An 11,314-nucleotide genomic window follows, 5' to 3' on the forward strand; every position below is an offset into this window, starting at 1 on the left:
CTGGCAGGAAATGAAGGTGGAGTGGCAGTTTGGGCGATCGTGTGAGGCTTAAGCCTGAATAAATACAAAAAAGGACAAAAAAACACAGAATGAGTTTAGCCACTGATTTTTCTGAAAGTGTGCACAATTAAACATAACAGGGAAAAAAATGTGTGAAATATAACTTTTGTTCATAGGAACTAAATCTCCCTCCCTAAATCACCAACCTTTGTTTGGTGTTAGTGCAGTGTGAAGTTCATACACATTGTGTGACTGAGAACACCCAGCGCCTCACAGATGTGCAGATAAATCTTCATTTCTCACCCAGTTAAGCAATTCAGACGCTTCAGAGGGAGCACTGCCTCAAACCAAAGGCACCTTTCAGAATCCAGAGAAGCTGCAGAACAAATTGAAGAACAAACAGTCACACCGGGTCATTCTCATCATCCTTTATCTGAAAAGTCAAGGACCTCAGGAGGAAGGCCGGCTACAGCCAACAATGAACAATAACACACATGTTGTGATACTCGGCCGACACTTTCTAAAATGGCGTTTGTCACATAAATCTTTTATAAGCTCTGCTCACAGTCCTCCATCCACAGGAAGCTGAATGGTTTTACAGGGCACAAAGAATTCATCAAAGACGAGTGTAAAGGCTTTCTGTTGAGACTGCAAATATTGACTCTGTCTCAGTAAGGGTGAAGGACACTTCCAAACGTCTTCGGCTGCACTGCAAAAAAATACCGAGTAAATAAAATATAATAATGTTAGATGAGACCAACGGCTCTCAGAGGTTTTTTTTTGACAAAGTTACTCTTTAGCTCACTGTGACTTTAATACCTCTATGTCTTCATTCTATAAGTGGAAAGTCCTTCAGAAAAGTTACACAATAATTACAAGATTGCACTCAAATGTCATTGTTAAAGTTTGGTTTCTCTAATCTGTGAATGGTTATCTTTAAATAGTACTGAAAAAGTGAGATCTTTAAATTTTAGTATGTAATTTTTGTCACCATGCCAAAGGTTTTCCATAAATCCTAACAGCATAACAGATTCTGTATGTGTTAAAATGACTGTGGGAATTGGTACATTTAAAATAGAGAATCAACCAATAACAGCCTTTATAAGAAAAGTTTTAGTATTTGTAAATAGTAAATAGACTTTAGCTTGTATAGCACTCTAGTCGTCTGTCTACTCTCTGCAGGTCACACTCATTCACTCCCCATACACACACTGATGGTGATAACTGCGAAATATATCTGTATTAGCTTTCCATACACCTTATTCACATTCATACTTCACTGATGCAGCATTTCAAGCAATCTGAAGTTGAAGATCTTGCCCAAGGATATATCAGCGTGTAACTGCAGGAGTTGGGGATCAAACCCCCGACTGTTACCTTGAGATGCCGTATTTGTCAGAACAGAAATATGCGCTATAACTTTCTAATTAAAACTGGGTTAAACTTTCTAGCAAGCTTTTGTAAGATCTTGTTTGGAATCACCACAGTGGGATTGTTTATACAGGTGGCAGGTGTGGTCTTACAGTCTGGCTGTGTACATTCAGAGGACTGTAAGATGAAAAAGCATTTGAAATAGTCCTTTTGTCTTTTGTCTCACACATTTTAAAAATTGTTAAAGATTTAAAAACCACTGAGGTTGCAGCCAGCCAGGCGAGAGGGGTCTGGTTGCAGACCATACAGTGGTGATGTTCCCTCATGCAGACCATTCATGTGAGACACCGTCTCTTTCAGAAAGGAAATACACACTAAAACTTTAGAAATAAAATTGGATTAAACTTCGGGTTAAGGTAAGGGTTATGATTTCAAAAGTGAGAAACCTTACCCGCCAAATATGCTTACAACATGTTTAATAAAGCAGAGTAAACTGTCTGCTTACAGGAGAAAATCTTGTCCTCCCTGAAAACCCTCTAATGCAGGACGATTGAATTACAAATTCAACTGGGCCGTATTTTAAAATCAAGGAATGTAGTTGGGCCAGACACACTTGGTGCCCAGTGAGACGCTAGTAATGTAAAATTTGGAACCAATACAGATCAATTTAATTTGAAAAATATGCACTTTTTATTCAAAGTCTCCCTTTTAAATTCGGCAACATGACAAAAGCACCTCAAAAAGTGCATAAAAACACAACAACAGAGCTGTATTTGAACATAACCTGAGGTAGCAGAAATGTGTTTTTTTTTTCATCTGAATAAAAATGAAATAAATATAATGAAAAAATAAACTGAAATTCTGTAAATAACAAATTTGGTCACATCTCACCCAGGTATATCCTAAAGTGCATAGAACCTAAATTTGCACAGTTGTAGCTACAGTTGAAAAGGACATGTTTCATACTCGGTATTTTGGGGCTACTTCTGTCAGCATGGCTAACCATGCTTCAAAACAACACAGTGCACTGTAGGTAGACTGTTGCTACCCAGAGTGTTGCATTCACGGTCTGAAATGCTGTGGGAATTTGTGAAAACCTGCAAGAACAGGTTGCCCTCTGCATCTCTGGCATGACCACAGGCTGGGCCACTTGGGGTTGGTTCTGGGCCACATGTGGCCCCTGCACCACTAATTGAATAGGCCTGCTCTAATGCATCAAAGGTAGCTTACTTAGCTCAGTTAACTGCGTAAGCTACGTAGAAAATGTAGTTTTGTTGCTAAAACTAAACCTCAGTAAGGTCATGGATATCAATATACAAATGAATCTACAAAGCTTATGTTAGCTAAGTAGCTCATGTAGCTATGTTAGCATCAGCTAAGTTTGCTAAAGCTTGTGTTCCTAAAACCAGCTTGACTACATTGGTTTATGTAGTAATGTTTACTAACTTATGTAGCAAGCTTAGCATTGTTAGCTAACAACGGGGAGCTTTTGGACACAGTGTGTGATAACCTTTTCCTCACTATGCCAGCAGAGAATAGAAACAGCAGGTGGCCAACAGACCATAATTCCATGGCACTCATAGTCCTGTGACATGAAGCTCAGAATGGGAAACTTAAATGTCATCATACTGTTATATTCCAGGTAATTAGTCATATAAATGTTGCGAGTCTGACTACTGTCTTTTTTATTTTGATTCAAAAGTGACTATAGAGACAAAGGATACTCAAAATCCACAGAGATTAGAACATTGTTAAAAGAAAAGCACATTTATTAACCTGTCACTACTGAATCAAAGCTGTATGTTAGCATTCAGCCACTGTTAACATTTACATTTTATATTCAAATATATGGTAGAAAAAATGCATGATGTTAATGTTAGTTTTGACAACATTTATTGAGGCTTAAGAGAAGACTCACTAGACTCAACTGCATTATCTAAGTCATGGGTTCCCAACCTGGGGCGGGATCCCTTTGGGGGTGCCACAAATCTTTTTCTGCTCAGTATATGCCAAAAATTAGATTTTTGACTAAAAGCATGTGCAGGCCTTTTTTCTTTCCGTCTGAGTGTTGGGTGTGTGCGTGCCTGTTGGGGGGGTCAAAAAATAATTGGGAAACACTGATCTAATTGATAGATTTATGGTGAGTTAACACACATCTATTGAAGTGAAAACCTCAAAGATTGTTACTTTAATCCCAATTTGCATTTTCAAGCTCATCCACAGTCTGTAGTTAAGACCACAGAAGTAGAGCTGGCTGTGATTATGGATGGATTAACCACTGGAGCGGTCCTCCTGAGTAATTAGTCTGCCGTAGTTCAGCTTTTTAAAGGGGTTTAAATATAAAAAGGCTTCAAGGTAAAATAAAATTAAAAAAAAGGACAGGAGCGTATATTTTAACCAGGTATGAAATGATTCTCTAAAAGTATACTCACTAGTACAACACCTGATGATTTTTAGCTAAATAATAAACATATGCAAATGTCAGACAGAAAGATATCAAGTAATCACAGTTTGCCTCACAGACTGACTTCACTGTGGCTTAAAACCTTTGATGCCGATAAGCTGAAGTCAAGCTTTCACACGAGCCTGCTGTAGAAGGATTTTCACCTCAGTAGGGAGATGTCTGTATCTCCACACATAATACAGCTAATTATTTCTGTACAAGCGGCTTCTTTTCAGTTGCAAACAAAAGCCGGAATTAAAAAAGAGGAGCAATTCCTCCATTAGGGGGGAAAACACTGAGGAAGCTTGAGGGAATTTTTTAAAAGCCCATACAAAGCTTAACGAGAGGCGAAAATAAGAAAGAAGTCATTTCTCTCAGACAATGAGCCGGCGCTCTGTCGATTTCTCTCTTGGTATCAAACAAGGTCACATATTTTCAGCTCAAAATAATGAGAAACCCAAAGAAAGGAAGAAAACAGACCACATACATGGAGGTAAAGCTTCAACCTTGGGTGTAGTATTTCTTTGTTTTCTGTTCTTACCCACTGAACAGCGACAGGAAAGGAGTAACAATTAGGAGTCAGACTAGCAGACAAAAGTGATGATCCAGATACTAGTGCTTGCTAAGAGGTGTGGAGGGGGAGAGAGGGCAGACACAGACACGGGGGCGTTGAGGGATTATGGGCCCAAAGGGTGTCTGAACAGCAGACCGACTGACCTTTCTCTACAGCGCACTGGCGACTTGTAATCAGGGGCAATTATACCAGCCTCATAGCCACAAATCACCTAATCCTGTTGTGGGAGTGGGAGCCAAATGTAATTAAGGCACTCTGGTACACTGACCCCGTGCCTAGCGGAACTAAGCCTGGTAGCCAACCAGAGCGGTCCAAACGGCTAACTTTGGACAACCAGAGCGAGAGAACAACCTGTTTCCTGCAGGCACTGATTCTTTATCCCCCAGACAGAGTTACCAGAAGTTTACATGTTAGCATACATATGTGTGACTTTGATGGCACTTTATGTTGATGAAAACCAAGATCAAGTGCTATTTTTGTATATCTGTTATTGTCATTCATTGACATTTCATATGATGTGCTTTTCCTGCTCAATTTCCCTGCCAGTAAGAGCAGCATTCACAACAATAACTAATGAATTTTTTTATTCAATTCATCCATGGACTCATGGCTGCAAGGGATTTTTTCATGGAGTTCCACTTCAGTAAACTTTATTACACTTAATTGTGCTGCTATATAACTGCAAAGTCTCCAAAGCCCTGACCTTTAAAACAATGGAGAGTTTAAGAGTACAAAACCAAAGAAAGTGCCTGTAGCATCATGCAGTTTGTTCCACAAAGGTGGCAATGAGCAGTCAGTCATTAAACAGGAGAAGAAACTAATAAACAGCATGAAAGCCTTTTAATGCAGTATAATCAGAAATGATAGCTATTTACATACAGATTCCACAAAAACAAACTCTAAAAAGGTCAGAAAGCAATGACTGTGTTACTAAAGCCTAACAAAGCGGACTAATCTGAGGCATAAATACCAGGATTGTCAATAAACATACAGATCATTTGTGTTTATTCTGGAAATTAAGAAAATTTTATAAAAATGTTTAAAAAGAAGTCTTAGAAAAGATAAAGAACCACAGTAATCCACAAGACAAGCCACACTATATGGGCAAAAGTTCAGCTGCCATTTCACCAACAAAGACTGTAATGACATTTTATTCAAATGCATGAATATTAATATGGAGTTATTCCCCCCTTTTCACAGCAATAACAGCTTCAATTTTTCTTGGCTTCCCACAAGATTTTGGAGTGTCTGTGGGAATTTATGCCCATTCATTTTGTAGAGTATTTATGAGGTCAGTCACTGATGTTGGACAGGAAGACCTGGCTCGCAATTTCCATTCCAGTTCATCCCAAATGGGCTCAATGGGGTTGGGGTCAGGGCTCTGCGTGGGACAGTCAAGTGCTTTATCACCCAACTCATCAAACCATCTTTTTATAGTCCTTGCTTTGTGCGCTGGGGCACAGTCATGTTGGAATAGAAAAGGGCCCTCCACAAACTGTTGCCACATAATTGGAAGCATAGCATTGCCCAAAATGTCCTGGTATGCTGAAGTATTAAGATTACTTTTCACTGGAGATAGGGGGCGGAGCCCAAACCCTGAACTTCACAGCTGGCACAAAGCAGTCAGGCCGGTAAAATTCTCCTGGCATCCGCAAAACCCAGACCCACCCATCTGACTGCCAAACAGAGAAGCATGATTCGTCACTCCACAGACCACATTTCCACTGCTCTGCAGTCCAGTATTAGCTTGGTGTTGGACTTGGTGATGTGAGGCTTACATGCAGCTGCTTGGTCATAGAAGGTCATTCTATGAAGCTCCATTAATGCTAGTGGAAGTTTAGAACTCTTCAGCAGAGCATTGTCAACCTTCACCCACGATGCACCTTAACAGTCGTTAACCCTGCTCCCTGCTTTGTGCCCGTAGTTCCCGAACGCTTTCACTTTCTAATAGGGTTGTTCCGATTACAATACCAATACTGGGAAATGTGTCCCATACTAATTAAAACGCAGGTATTGGTATCGGCGAGTACACAAGTTTATGCACCGATCCGATACCGTTTCGTTTAGCTTTATATTTTGCGTCGTTTAGCCATGCTAAATGTTAGCGCTATAAACCGGAAATCAGTTCTTCTTTGCTGCCGGAAAGCATGTCATGCACAAGTTACCGTTTTCAGAGCAGCATAGAAGAATCAGAGGACACACTGCAGCAGAAAAGATTAGCGGCTGCGTGACAGTTTTTCTCTGAATGTGATCATTAAAACCCCTTCAAGACCGGTGCTGTCATACATGACAAAAAGTGGCACAGTTTATCAAAATTTAAATAACTTTTGAACCATAAATCGCTGCCTCTTACTTTTTCTTACTAATGCTAACTGCCATATTTGTTTGGGTCTGTCAACCAGTTGCAGGCTGTTCAGTACACATCATGGTGCCTGAATACAGTATAAAAGAGAGAGAGAGCCTGTGATGCAGCCCCCTGTATTACTGTTATTTTAATATTTAGGAGTAAAACTCAATCATCAGCAGCAAAACAACTTTAGGGTCACAGAGATGCTGTACACCATGATTCTATTTGTTGAGTCAAATATAAGTCTAAAATAATTTGCTACTCTGCACAGTTAGTCCAGAAAGTTCCCACTGGTATCGGATCAGCACTTGGTATCGGCCGATACCCAACACTTTATCATCGGCATCATATCGGGAAGGAAAAACTAGTATCGGAACATCCCTACTTTCTAATAATATCAGTTAGAGTTGACAGTAGAATATCCAGCAGGGATAAAATTTTCATAAACCACTTTATTGCAAACATGACGTACCTACACAGTACCATGCTAGAGTTCAGTGAGCTCTTCAAAATGACCCATTTAGTATTACAAATGTTTGCACAGGCTATAAATGTAATGTATTTAAATATGTTTTTAACGCACATTATAATTTCAGTTATGTTTTTTGTGAAGCCTATTTTTTTTATTTATCAGACATTGTTTTTGACAATGCATTTTGACCATAATACATATAATAACTGCAGGGTGGTACAGTGGTTAGCACTGTGAGCTCATGCAAGATGGATCCTGGTTTGAACCTCCATCAGATATGTTCTTTCTGTGTGGAGTTTGCATGTTCTTCCAAAGCATGTGTGCATTCTTTAAATTGTTTATAGGTGTGAGTGTGAGTGCGGCTGGTTGTTTTTCATTATGTGTCAGCCCTGTGATTTACAGGGTGCACCCTGCCTCTCTCACTGACAGCTGGGATCGGCTCTATGGATGGATGGATGGATGGATGGATGGATGGATGGATGGATACTGCAAATGGGTGAAGACTTACTTTAAGCCTGCTGTCAGGGACAACAAAGAGATTTTTCCTCCTTTTTCCCTGATTCATCTCAGTACTGTGCTGATGCAGCATTAGCCCATAGCATTACACTGTAAATTTAAGTAACAGTACTGTATTGCATTGCAGCAGAATAAAATTTCTTTGGTTGCAATGGTAGTTATATTTGAAATAAGTGTGCACTTTGATGCAAACTACTTTAATTTCATTTCTCATTGTCTCTCAGTGCAGGTAAGATGAGGATTGTTTATATCTGTGAGAATATTCGGTCATGTTATTAAAGAAAGTTGCACCAAAGTGAAATAATCTTCAGAGTTGCTGAGTGGTAGTGACTGAAGACTGGGCTCAGTAGTAGCTCATCAATATGTGAGTCAGGCTGCAGAGAGTCGTTCTTAAAGTCAGTCTGCTGACTCCATTACCAACCTCGCACCAGTCCAGCTCGAACAGCAGATTGATCACTCAGCACAATCACCTCTGACAATTAATAATGACTGCAGTCTTTATTTCTTCACTGACTTCCTCCCAGGCAAACTGAAAAGTTTCTGATACACACCAGGGTGACACAAGGCTGCAACTTTACTGCAGATATTCATGAGCAGCTTTAGAGTTAGTGCATTTATCTCTGAAACAGAAAGAGGGTCGATAACAGTGTTCCTGTTTGTGAGCATATTAAAGACAACCATTTGTATTTAATTGCATGAACAAGCCTCATTATTGATTGAATGTTATGGAGAAAAACATGCATTTCCTCTATTTATGTGCAATAAAAGACTCAGCTTGGATCAGGATCAGTTAAGAGCTCAGCAGCAGCAGCAGAGGCACCACGTCAGATTAGATTACAACCAATTCCCACATCACCCTTAACACTGTTTATTAAATGCACCTTTAACTCAACAACATCATTTATTTAACAGACCATTGATTTTAGCTCACAACATAATCATTTGATGGATTTCGTTGGCATTTCACCTGGAAGGATCTGAAATATCAGGAAACCACAGCTGAGAGCAACAGTAGTAAAACCACTGACTGTATTTTCATATCAACACTGTGCTTTTCTCTCCTTCAGCTGTACAGAAGTGAAGCCACTTGCAGTGGGTGCTGAAATATTACACTTGTGACACACTTTTGAGCCAAGAGGGGAGCTGGCTTGGGGAACTGGGGAATCAAACCTTAGCTTATCAATAACATGTCAAAGATCCTTCAGTCTAGGAAAGGCCAGAGCAGAAATGATTCTTATGTCACTTTAGAGCAGACACTCATGGTACTGTCAGGTGCAATGGCTGTATTGTTGGTTTTTGCTAGATTTAGCTTCCTGCTCTTCCTCCTTTACTCTGCTAATCTTGTAAAGGACACTGCAGGAATCATCTTTCTCAACACTTGTGTCAATTATCACATTACATCTGCTCTTTTGTAACAATTGAATAACTCTTTTAAAAACTACTCAGAAAATTAACACTTGGGCATACATCTGCATGATAACAAGTACTAATCACAAAAGAATCCAGTTTTATAAAAAAAAAAAGTCTGCCATGTGTCTTTTATTTATTTATTTTTTAATTGTTTTGATGCCATTTTGCCTTTACCCTGACAGGACAGCTAGAAAGAGACAGAAAACATGGGGAAAGAGCAGGGAGAAGACATGCACCAATCAGTGTAGAGACATGTAATCTATTCCATGACCAGTGTGCAAGTATCAATTTTGTCAAATTACTAATATGTACTGAAGTCCATGATAATGGAAAAATTGTTTAAGACAATTGTTTGTCCAGAAAGGTCAGCAGAGGTGACAGTTATAGAGCAGGAGAAAGTTAGTACAGCAAACATGGCAGCACCAGGGGAAGGACATTAGGAATGCAAACAGGGCATGAGATGGACATGACACATAAGGTTTGCAAGAAGTGCTACATGAAAATAAAATACTGCGGAAATACAACAAACATGAGGGCAAGACTAATGCTGAATCAGCTAAAAATTGTATAAATCACAATATATGGTATTGCAGTACTCACTGTGCTGCAAAATGTTTCAAATCTCAGCAATATTGAATCGCGACCGAAGTATCGTGATAATATCGTATCTTGGGGCTGCTAGTGATTCCAACCCCCACTATATAAGTGCCTCCTTTAACCACTGAGCTAAACCAGCGCCCGTCATGTGTATATTAATTTCAATTTTGATCCATCTGTTAACATGGAGGTGGCAAGGTTTTATGACTTGTATTGCAGCCAGGCTTCAGTTTAAAGTGACTATTGTTCCGTCCATATACAGTATAGTCTATAGGTGAGTGGATTAACTAAAATGCAAATTTAAAAAAAAGGAGCTGTACACCGCTTTCCACATTATTATGCAAATGACATTTTTCCTAAATATTAATGCAAATGACAGAATATTTTTCAAGTCATCAGCTGTTAAAGCATAATTCAAATGTTTTTGAACAAACTTCATAATGATCACCATTATTTAAAAAAAAAAAACATCAAAATGCACTGTTTTCACATTATTATGCAAAACAGAGTTTTAAAAGATTTTATAGGTTGTGAAGAACTGAAAACGGTCATTCATTGAATTTGCAGCTTTAGGAGGTCATTTACTGAAATCAAAGTGATTTCAATCAAAAACAGGCAAAGTTACATGTTAACATAGGAGCCCTTCTTTAATATCACCTTCACAAAAATGTCATTTGCATAATAATGTGGAAAGCGGTGTAAAAGACAAATGTTGTTGGACATTTTTTCTTGTATGACATTCTAGAGCAATGTCTACAACCTGTGAGCAAGCTGCAGCAAACTGCTCCAATTTGAATCAGCTCACTGCAAATTCTAAACAGAAAATGTAATATGAGCCACATTAGAGCATGAAGCTTGTGTTTGACTGTATTATATTTCTTGTTTGACAATAAAGCATGTTTAATAAGCAATCCAGACTTTATCTCTTCTGCTAACAACTGCACATTGAGTGTTACACTCATTTGGAAAAACTGCACTATAACCTAATCCCTACTGTACTTTTTAAATTATAATCTATTTGAGTAGCTAGCCTCTTACAATCCTAACTCCTACTCTGTTGCAGGAGTAGAAAATAGCTAATTGCATGAACTCAACCTTCTGTAATTGAGTAGTTTATTGGGGGCATATTTGTACTTTTTTGAGTATATTTTAACATCAGTACTTTAGCTTCTACTTAAGTACATTTTAACTAGAGTAACTGTACTTCTACTTGAGTCTAACACTCTCGTACTTTTTCCACCTCTGTTGACGACACATTAGCCCATAGAAAGAGAATGACTTCATTTGCAATGAGATGTCAAATGTAACAGATTCAGACTGAGCTGAGCTCTTTTACAGTGGCTTACAAATAATTGTTGTCCGTCAGTTAGAATAACATCAGGGTATTAAATGTCAGTCAAAGCTTGATAATTTATACTCTGTATTCAACACCCTTCTCAGAGATCAGATGAACACACCCACAATTCATTTACCTGTTCTCCAGCCTGACTCCTGAATGAAATAGAAATGGCGATCAATCATAATGTAGCAGAGTGAGAGCCTCTGGGGACAGGCAGGCTGAGTGTTTGAAGAAAGGAACACATC

This window comes from Cheilinus undulatus, linkage group 9 (assembly GCF_018320785.1).
Source record: "Cheilinus undulatus linkage group 9, ASM1832078v1, whole genome shotgun sequence".
In the NCBI taxonomy this organism is placed as follows: domain Eukaryota; kingdom Metazoa; phylum Chordata; class Actinopteri; order Labriformes; family Labridae; genus Cheilinus; species Cheilinus undulatus.